Source organism: Vicia villosa, unplaced genomic scaffold, assembly GCF_029867415.1.
Source record: "Vicia villosa cultivar HV-30 ecotype Madison, WI unplaced genomic scaffold, Vvil1.0 ctg.000020F_1_1_3, whole genome shotgun sequence".
NCBI lineage: Eukaryota > Viridiplantae > Streptophyta > Magnoliopsida > Fabales > Fabaceae > Vicia > Vicia villosa.
Genome location: NW_026704951.1, coordinates 435,509 through 446,037, shown reverse-complemented (window position 1 = coordinate 446,037; position 10,529 = coordinate 435,509).

Sequence of the window (10,529 nt, the reverse complement as noted above, 5' to 3'; positions counted from 1 at the left end):
TCATCAAACAAGGCAGTCAATATCTTTCAAAAGAGAAAAGAATAAAAAACATATATACAAAGAAAGGCCTGCTAAGTCAAAAAATCAAAAGATGACTTAGGCAAAAATCAAGGTATCCCGCTGACTGTAAGCTCAAAATAGACAGTTCAGGCAAAAGTTAGGGATATCAAAAAGATGAAAAAAAAGAGAAGTCAATAAATTCCTGAACAACACAATGTTGTGACTACCAAAAGGAAGAAGTGACTGCCATCTCAAAAGTTCTCATTACTTGCGAACCATCAACATTATCGAAGGCGCAAATCCATAAGTCTCTTGAAACCTGAATGCATAAGTTGAATTGACAGAGCTTAGGACTGAAGATCATCACGAAGAGGGGGGGTACAATAAAATTTGAGCCATTATCCTTTGTTTCGTAAACCGTGAACCAAGCCACGTTACAACCCTTGAAAGTCCTAATTGAAGCATGGTTAGTTCGAAAGCATACTGTCACCAAAAGGTATCCCGACTCCTTAAGGTTTACCAAAATGCCGAGTTGATATCACGTTTTTACAAACATCACGTTGTCATAACTATCATGTTTTTACAAATATCATGTTTTTTTACAAACATCACACGTTTACATCTTTGGTTTTAATGTTTTTCAAAAAAACTCAAGACAAACGTATGCACTGCATCTCATGAATTCATTATTAAACATATTCTGCTACATAATTTCAAATGTTAGCATCAGCAAGAACTTACACAGGGTACAACTAATGACTGAAAGTTGTCCCGACAGACAAGATTACTCCAAGAAGAAATGTCTCCTATGTATACAAGGGGCATGGCATGTTTTGCCCAATCAATCTGGGGCAATCCAGTCAAGATTATAAGAATCTCTCAAAAGCCAAACAATCAAAGGCATACACCTCAAGTGGGTTTCAAACTATTTGTCCAAACAATCTGGGGCAATCAAGTCAAGTTTCCGAGAATCTCTCAAGGATGCCAAAATAATCAGGGGCACGCATCCAAGAAGATCTGAAGCTACTTCTCAACCAACATAGGACATCATATTGGGCATATGATTACTAGGGGCATGTCTCCTAAAGTGCACATCTTATAAAGTCCTCGCAAGGTGAATCTTTCCAAAGTTCTTGCTAACTGGGGAAAACCTATACAAGTCCCGTTTGACATTTTAAGTGACGTGTCCTAAATCAAGTAGTAGTTACTATAATACTGGGGGCAACTTTCACCCATGTCTCCCCACAAAGCCGGGTTCACAAGATCATATCCCCACAGAGTAATCATTAAGAAGATATCTTCAAGCGCTCCCGATAAAGACATGGCTGCCCAACAGAGTTTACATCTTCAACACTGTCGCTCTCCTCCAACATGATTTATCAATATCTTTATCACCAATCAGGGAACATCAAGTCACTGATCATCTCCAAGCAGAAATCATAAATTCCCAGCTGAGCATCTTCAAGACAAGATCAGACAGTACAATTACAAGGACATAAAGATCTACTTTCTTAATCAAAGACAACATAAATCATATTCACATATCATATGTCATAAACATATTCATACACTGCATACATTACCTCATAATGAACTCATACATAACATGCAAAAGCTCTCATTTATTTTGAGGGATTCATTACATAACCCATGCATCATGACATTGCATAAAGATTAACCTTACCTTTTTCAGAATACAGGTACCGACAAATGAGCGAAATCTCCAACTTTCCAAGATCTAATTCAGCTACTACGAATGGTACTGACACGATCAACGCTCGAAGATCTAATTCATTTACCACGAACGGTAATGACACGATCACTTTCAAAGTCTAATTCAGCTACTACGAACAGTACTGACACGACAAAAGATCTAATTCGGTTACTACGAACGGTACTGACACGGTCAACTCTCAGAGATCTAATTCTATCATCACGAACGGTGTAGACACGATCACTGACCTTCTCAGTCTAATTCAGCTACTACGAACAGTACTGACACGACAAAAGATCTAATTCGGTTACTACGAACGGTACTGACACGATCAAATTTCAGAGGTCTAATTCTATCATCACGAACGGTGTAGACACGATCACTGACCTTCACGGTCTAATTCAGTTACTACGAACGGTGCTGACACGACAAGAGAGTCTAATTCTATCATCACGAACGATGTAGACACGATTATCTCTCCAAAAGATCTAATTCATTTGCTACGAACGGTAATGACACGATCAACGCGCAAACGACATCTTCTCAGACTTCAACTACCAGATGGCATCCGCAAGCCCATCTCCGATAAAAGTCCCTATTTCAAATGGGGCAAATTTCTTGGTATTCTTATGTTCAATCATCTTCCACCTTCAGATACCGACTGGCGCGCAGACCACTCTACATCTTCAGGTTTAAGATAATTGAACAGGGGCAGCTGTCATACCCCAAAATTTGCCCATGCTATTTTTCATACACAAAACCAAATCAAAAGACAAAGCTCCAAAACACAGTCTCCCACACAGAAGTTCTAAATTAGGGTTTGACTAATTCAAGAGAAAATCATTGAATCAATGGCTCAAGGTGGTTCCATAAGGTCACTAACATCCCAAAGCATCTCCATATAAAGTTTCAAGTCAAACAGAACAAATTTGGTTCCTCAAATCTTGATTAGGTCAACAGTCGACTCTCAAGGGCAAAACAATCATTTCAGGTCAAAATACAGTCAAAGTTCAAGATACTTGGTCAACAATATCCTCATAACCCTAAAATCATCATTTGATCAAGGATTGATCATGATGATGCAAGGAAAGATCAGGAAAGTCAAAAGTCAAAGGTTACTATTTTGGGCATGAACTGAAAAAGTCAACCAAACTTTGAAAATTCACCAAATATTCATACTTCATCAGAAGAATTCCCACCAAAGCTCATTTTGAAGGGAATTCATCCCTCTGTTCAATGGTTCAAGAATCAGAGCTCATAGGTCAATGGTTTAAGAGATATGGCTTCATACATTATAGGTCCTTTTCAAAAGTCAACCGAAAGACACTTTTTTCAAAAGGACATAAAATGAGAATGGAAAATAATTTTGATATGAGACCAAAGACATTGGTTAGAGGACTCCTCAAGGTTTCTAAAAAGTCTTAGAACACTTTCATACCTCAAAAAAATTGAGAGAGATAGACCTTCCTGAAGTTGAGCTATTTTGGAAGGAAAAATGTGAAAGAATTTGAATAATTTTGCAAATGGGCCTAAGTTATTTTGGTTCAATATTGATCCACAAGTCCATAAGAGTCTCCAAACGAACTCCCATAATTGTTTAATTTTTATTCTATTTTTTTGGATTTTTTATTCATTTAAAATATAATTTAAACCAAATAATTATGAGAAAATACAAAAGATGTGATTTACTATTATTTCCAATCATCATTAACCATCAAAATATGCAATATTCATCATGAAATTCGTGCAAAGACAAATTGGTAGGAAAAAGATTGAATTTGGCCAAATTTGGAAATCTTACAAATCAAATTTTCCAAAATTGTAAAACCAAGATTCAAGGAAGATTTGATCCAAATTTGTTACCCTAATCACTCTCCTATAAGTACTAAACGAGTCCAGATGGCAAGGGTTACAAGTTGGCTGCAGAAAGAACCCTACTCAAGCTTCAAAGTCCATCAAAATCCCAAACTCGGATTCTGCGTTAGAGGGCAATTCAAAGCTTCCAATCGATCTCAAAACGTTCCTTGGGAGTTTCTGAAGCTTTTCCAATCATTGCACGCAAGCCAAACGACTGGAATCAGTCCCAAATCGCCACGGTTTGTATAAACTTAAAACTGTTCGATTACGCTCAATCATGCATCATTAACTGTTTTTGTTTGCATATATATGTTTTATGTGGTGTGTTAATGAATTCTGGAAAGTTAATTGCGTTATTATGTTGTTCTGAAAGAGATGCCATGTTAGGGTTTTTCAAGGTTTTTTGGGGCTTTTGGGAACAGGCATTTTTTGACCAAATTGATGCCATAGACAGGATCGCGAGACTCATACGAATGCAATGAGACTATCGCGAAAAATTTCTGTGCGTGTTTGGTCTTGTTCGCTATTTTTACAGGTGGCCTTTTGCAACGCTCCATGAAAAAGGCGCTATAAAAAGTGTGACTGCAAAATTCTGGAGGTAGGGGACGATGAGGTGGCGCGTCCCGATTGGCGCAATTCAAACAAATTTGCGCGCGCTTTGGGGATGGCTCTCAAGAGGATCGCGTGCGATATGAAGCACGCCTTACCATGCACCCTCAGCATCACAGCCATCCGTTTGATTCACTGCTCAATCCAACGCCACGCCAGCTGTAGACACACCATACTCCGTACACGCGCGCCACACGTGATCAAGAGTTAAGTTTTTTTCAATTTTTTTTTATTTTAAATTACACAGCCGGTTATTTATATTAACATATATATATTTTTGTTTTTTTTTTCTCTTTTTAAAACTATACACATATTTTTTTTAATAAATCTTTTTTCATATATAATAATAATAATATTTAATTATTAATATCTATTATTTGTTTATTCATCTATTTATTGATTTAATTAAATATGTTCAAAAATTCGTATTTATTTTATTTTAATCCCAAAAAGTTCCTAAAAATTATTTTTACCCTCGATTTTATTTCCTTATCCCGACTTAATTAATTAGGTCGAGAGACCAATAATTAATTAAGTCATTTATTTTGATTTATGCCCTAATCAGGGTTTAGGATGAGCATGCCCTACATTGATTTTATTTTCTTTTCTATGCATCATCAGGGTTAGCAACATGATTCTCCCGAAGGCGCGCCTTCCACAAACTTCAAAGTTAAGTAATTTAATTTCATTTAATTTAAATTATATCTAAATTATTTTGATATTAGGGTTTGCGTTGCATTCACCCCTCTCTTTCTGCCTTGCTTTTCAGGGTCAACCCCAAAAGCACCTAGCAATCATATCAGATCAAATCGAATCAAAGCTAAGTACCCTCGCCTATTTGATCATTGTTTTTTTATCTACTCTTTATTTTTTGGGTTGCCCCCGCCCGTCTTTGAATTAGTCATACACTCACCCAATTTTGTTATTTATTTGCCTTTTCAGGGTTTGTCGAATGCCAAAGCGACGAGTCTGGTAACCCTGAACCCTATCTTAAATATTTTTTCTATTTTATTTTATTATTACGTGTGTCAACCCTGATAAGGGATCCGCTGGTTACAATTTCCCGCCCCCTTTATTGTTTTATATTATTATATACTGCGCGGTTAGTAATCTTAGGGAGTGCAAGCCTTGAACTGAATTAGAATGACTAATTAAAAGACAAATATCTGAATATAATCACGTGATTGTTGCACACACGCACCCTTTTGGGGTAACCTCTCTGTTGCCTTGTTGCCTGTTGCCTGTTGCCTTCGTGTTTTTTTGCAGAGTAAGCCATGTCCCTCGAATACGAGGATACCTCAGCCATGTTGCCTCGATAAAAAGGTCACGACCCTAATGATGCTGCCTTCGATACACAAATATGACCTCGACCCTCGGAAGTTGCCTACGGAAAAAGGCTGAGGTATCTTCTGGCTGCCTACGAAATGGCTTATTCTGATCCTTGCCTTAGACTACCTGCCCTTCTATGGCATGGGACAGTCTTATGGCAAAGGATGCTTCGATGACCCTTCAACCTCCAAACGAAAGGCTTCCTGCCCTCTTATGGCAAGGATAGACCCTTTCATTCTGAAAGGCTAAAAAGAGACCTATCATCTGAGTTTAAGGTAATTGCCCCTAATTGCCTTGCAATGCTCAAACTTTTATTATATTCTTTCTCATAATTTTTCAAAAGGGCAACGCTTATTCACAAGCTAAAGTCCCTATCTCTTTCATCTACATTTTCTAAACAAACGAGCAAGCAAAGCAATTAAGAGCCCATGGAAAACCATGGATGCAAAGGGTGCCTTACACCTTCCCTTTGCATAAATTACCCCCCCGAACTCAGTTTTCTTAAAAGGTTTTTTCTGTTTCTTTTTTGCCTTTCCGAATCTGTTTGGATAAAATAAAAGTCGGTGGCGACTCATGCTTAACCGCGACATTTTTCAATTATAAAAAGTCAGTTCACCGTATTACACCTTCATACCCAACCCCCCGAATAATGCGGAGACCACGACATCCCTAAAAGACCGCGTCTCCCTCAAACTTCGGAGTGGTTGACCAGGACGGAGAGCACTCACACACCTCTGATATTTCTGCCTAGGAAACCTGACAGTCTCCTAATTGGGCTTGGGCATCCAGTCCATTAGCGAGATCTTGGCCCAACGTTGGGGGCTATAAATACCCTCTTTCACTAGAGGGTCAGGTATTCATTCTCTTCTAACCTTTAGCTGGTACTTGCACTCTGATTGATCGTCTTCTCACTTTAGCATCAGAATACCTTACAGATACACCCCTTCCACTTCTCAAAGATCCAGTTCCGTGCAGGCCTTGAAGATCTGTCTTATCAGGTACGATCAGTGGCTCCGTCTATGGGAAACTAGCTTCCCCGTCTTTAATAAACAAAGATCAAAGCAAATTCATCCTGGGATCATCATGGTCGGCAACAACAACAACCAAGGTCTTGATCCCTTCAACGTCGATCCCCTCATTCATGCTGCCACAGCTGATGGGCAGAATCGGCACTGACGGGAAGGACAACAGTCCACTGCTGACGGGCAAGGGAGACCAAGGCATGAAATCTCTCAACCCGCCAGAAACGAGCAAACTCAAATACAAAACAACTAGGCCGGCTCTAAGGACGGGCATCCCGCTTCCTCCTTCACTCATACCTCCCAAAGGCGAGAGACCCAGTACGAAGCAACCATGAGCAAGTTGATATTCATGTTCCCGAGGATGCCGACCCTATGGCCATTCTCTTGCTCGCGGCCCTCAAAAAGACCAACCGCCTCATTCAACAACAGAGTGAACATATTGATAAGCTGGAAAGGAAGCGACGATCACGATCTCCCCCGCGGAGGCACTATTGATCACGCTCCTCCTCATCCTCACGCTCCCCACCGATGAGGCATCGCCAATGTTCACCCTCATCCTCACGCCCTCCACCTAAGTGGTATCGCCGCCAAAGATCCCATTCCCGCTCCCCTCGATGAAAGGACTCACAATGCCAGAAACCCGAGGAGGCGAAGACCAGAAGCATCTCCCCCGAGCAAAGGCATCGGGCCCCGCCAAAACTATTGTGAAGGGTCGCGAACATTCCTGAAAATTCTGGTATGACAAACTCGGATGTCAATCCCAATGTTAAGACATCTGATCTGTTATTAATGTAGCATAGGCAGAATAGAAAGATCCCCCATTAATTAATTACTCCTAAATAGGAGTCAATGAGACCTGGGATCACACACGTTCAGTAGACATAACCAGATTATAATCTTTATATGGTTCTGTTTATGAACAGCTAACACTTCTAAACCTGATGTTATAAACGAAGTTATAATATTCATAACTGAACAAACAATGCAGAAGATAAATAACACAGTTAATTGTTAACCCAGTTCGGTCTAACTACCTACTCTGGGGGCTACCAAGCCAGGAAGAAGATTTCACTATCACTAGTACTATTTTATGTAAACAACCTCAGGTTTACAAATAAACAACCTCTGGTTTACCTAGTCACTACCCAATGCAACCTTTATCTTAGAACTCCATCCAAGACAAGAGAACCTCTGCTCACTCCCTAGTGATACCTAACTGTTACAACCATGCAACAACTATTTATACAATTAACAATGAACAAATACTTGATCTTGCTTCACAGCTTCAATCAAGATTACAATACTCAACTCTTACCTACAGGTTTCTAGTGAGGACAATCACTTCTCTAACCTACAGGTTTCAAGAAGGACATGGCAGCCATCCCACAACCTGGGTGGTCTACCTATAGAAACCCTAATGATTACATCATTTAAAACTAGGTTTTCTATCTCAAACTAGGTTACAAAGTTTCCTCTTTATAACCTGATCCCAATTGGACTTGGACTTACAAATCGCAACACTCCTTGCTGTTACAAATATGCAGAAATATTCTGTTACAAATAAGGTCTTTTAATCATGAGTTTCCTAATTTATCTCCTAAATTAGGAACTACTGAATCTTTAATATTCTGATCTGATTCTTCCTGAATCTTCAATCTTCTTATCTGATTCTTCAAATATTCTTTTGACCTTTAAATATGCGCCACATAGGATTACAAAATATTCTGCGAATATCCTGTATCTGTTAAGTACAAACTGAATCTTCCTTCCAGCTCTGCAGGCGCGATGTCATGAGTTGATGTCATGACATTCCATCTAACATCTTGCTTATACCTGTTTTGTTCTTTTTAAACTTGCAAGATTCACATTAATATTATGTTTTACTGCTATTATGTTTTATCCAAACATAGATGCCAATCAGCCAATAAAAGCACTAACAATCTCCCCAGGCCGCTGGAAAAACACAAGGAAAGCGTCACCGAAGCCCTCGGCGGAAACACGACAACCGTGGAAAGCACTCAGTCTCCCCATGCCCAAGCGACGAGGAAGACTTCTGCAGCCCTTTGTCGGGGGACATCCGAAGAGCCTGTCTACCCAGGGGAATGGAAAAGCCCCAACTCTGGACCTCTACGATGGGACCACAGACCCTGAAGGCCACATCCAGAGTATTGAAGCTGTCATGGACTACCACGTGGTCCGAGGATCTATCAAATGTTGAATCTTCCCGACCACACTCAGAAAAGGAGCGATGACCTAGTACAGGAACCTTCCTCCAAACTCCATCCATTCCTGGCCAGAGCTTAAAAAACTCTTCTCAAACCACTTCATAGCCTCTCGCCGGCAGCCGAAGTCTGAAGCGACCCTCGAAGCCGTAATCCAAGGAGCCAATGAACCTCTCCGAGAGTACCTCGACAGGTTCAACAAAGAGGCCATTCAGGTGCAGACAAATGATCACATGAAGAGATATCTCCTGGAACGAGGACTCCTCCCCGGGAGCGACTTCAAGAAAGCCATCAAAATCGAGAAGGTATGCACCATGGACGCCCTCCTCCTCAAAGCCCAAGCCTACATCGGCTATGAAGAAGGCGAAGCGGCCGTGAAGAAAGGCTCTAGAGGCAACGATGCTACCCATAGCTCGAGCCAAGACTATTCTCTTTCCCGCCGAGGCAACGAAAAGAGAAAAGACGACAGACCCCGCGATGCAAAGGAACAAAGAGGACCAGCTGGTCGTTTCAATGATTACACCCCACTGAACGCTTCACGAGAGCATATTTTGGCCGAGTGCAAGAGCACAGAGTTCAAAAATTCTAACATCCGCCCCCCGAAGCCAAATCCCACCAGATCGGGGACCGACAAGTCTAAATACTGCAAGTACCACAAGAGTCATGGGCATCTAACCGACGAGTGTATACATCTGAAAGATGCCATCGAGACTCTAATTAAAGAAGACCGTCTCTCTAAGTACACAAAGAAAGGAGAGACTTCCCGGCGAGAAGGTCAAGGGAATTCTGACGGAGACAATTCACCAGACTACGGACCACTACAGGTTGCCCTATCCGTCACCCGACCAGAAGATTTTCTTCCATCTGTCGGAGTGACCACCGCTCTAAGCCCGTGGGAGAGATTCCCGATCGCCATTGTCATCTCCAACGGAGGGGACCCGGGCTCTCTCACAATCAGCTCGGTAAAGAGGAAGCTTGACGAGCTAATCAGCGCCAATTTAGACCTCGGCCCAACCCTTCAGAAGTTCAAAGGGAAATCAGATCCGATAACCTTTTACCTCGAAGAGCTCCCCGGCGGAGCACCAAATGCTACAACCCCCCTGCTCGTCTGAGCAAGAATGGCTAACTTCGATGTCCTTCGGATCCTGATCGACGAGGGTAGCTAAGTTGACATCATGTACTCCCACCTCTTCGAAATCCTCAAGCTTGACGACTCTCACCTCACTCCATACGTGGGTTCCGACCTCCAAGGCTTCAACGGAACCACCACCAAACCTTGGGGCTACGTTGAGCTGATTGTCACCTTCGGGGAAGGAGAAGCTTCCAGACAAGTCAAGACACGCTTTTTGGTCGTAGACTGCAAAACTCTCTACAACTGCATCATCGGAAGACCCACCCTGGCCGAGCTCACATCCGTTCGCTCAACCGTGCATCTCAAAATGAAGTTCTACACAAAGAGGGGACGGGTAGCCACCATCAACACCGACATCGAAGTAGCCAGAAGAATATCCAACGCGTCGATGAAAGGACTACAGCTAGTCGCCCCAAACAAAAAGCCACGGGCCGAAGACAAGCCAGCTCGAGAAGACCAATAGCCTCTGACCAATGTCAGCTCAGTCGACCTCGATGCTTGTTTCACAAAAGAGGAGCTGAAGAACGGGGACTTCGAGCTCGTCCCGCTAGGTGACAACCCCGAAAAAGCGGTAAAGATCGGCAAAGACATCCTGGACCTTGCAAGGAAGCAACTTGTAGCGTGCCTTCGAGCCAACGCATACC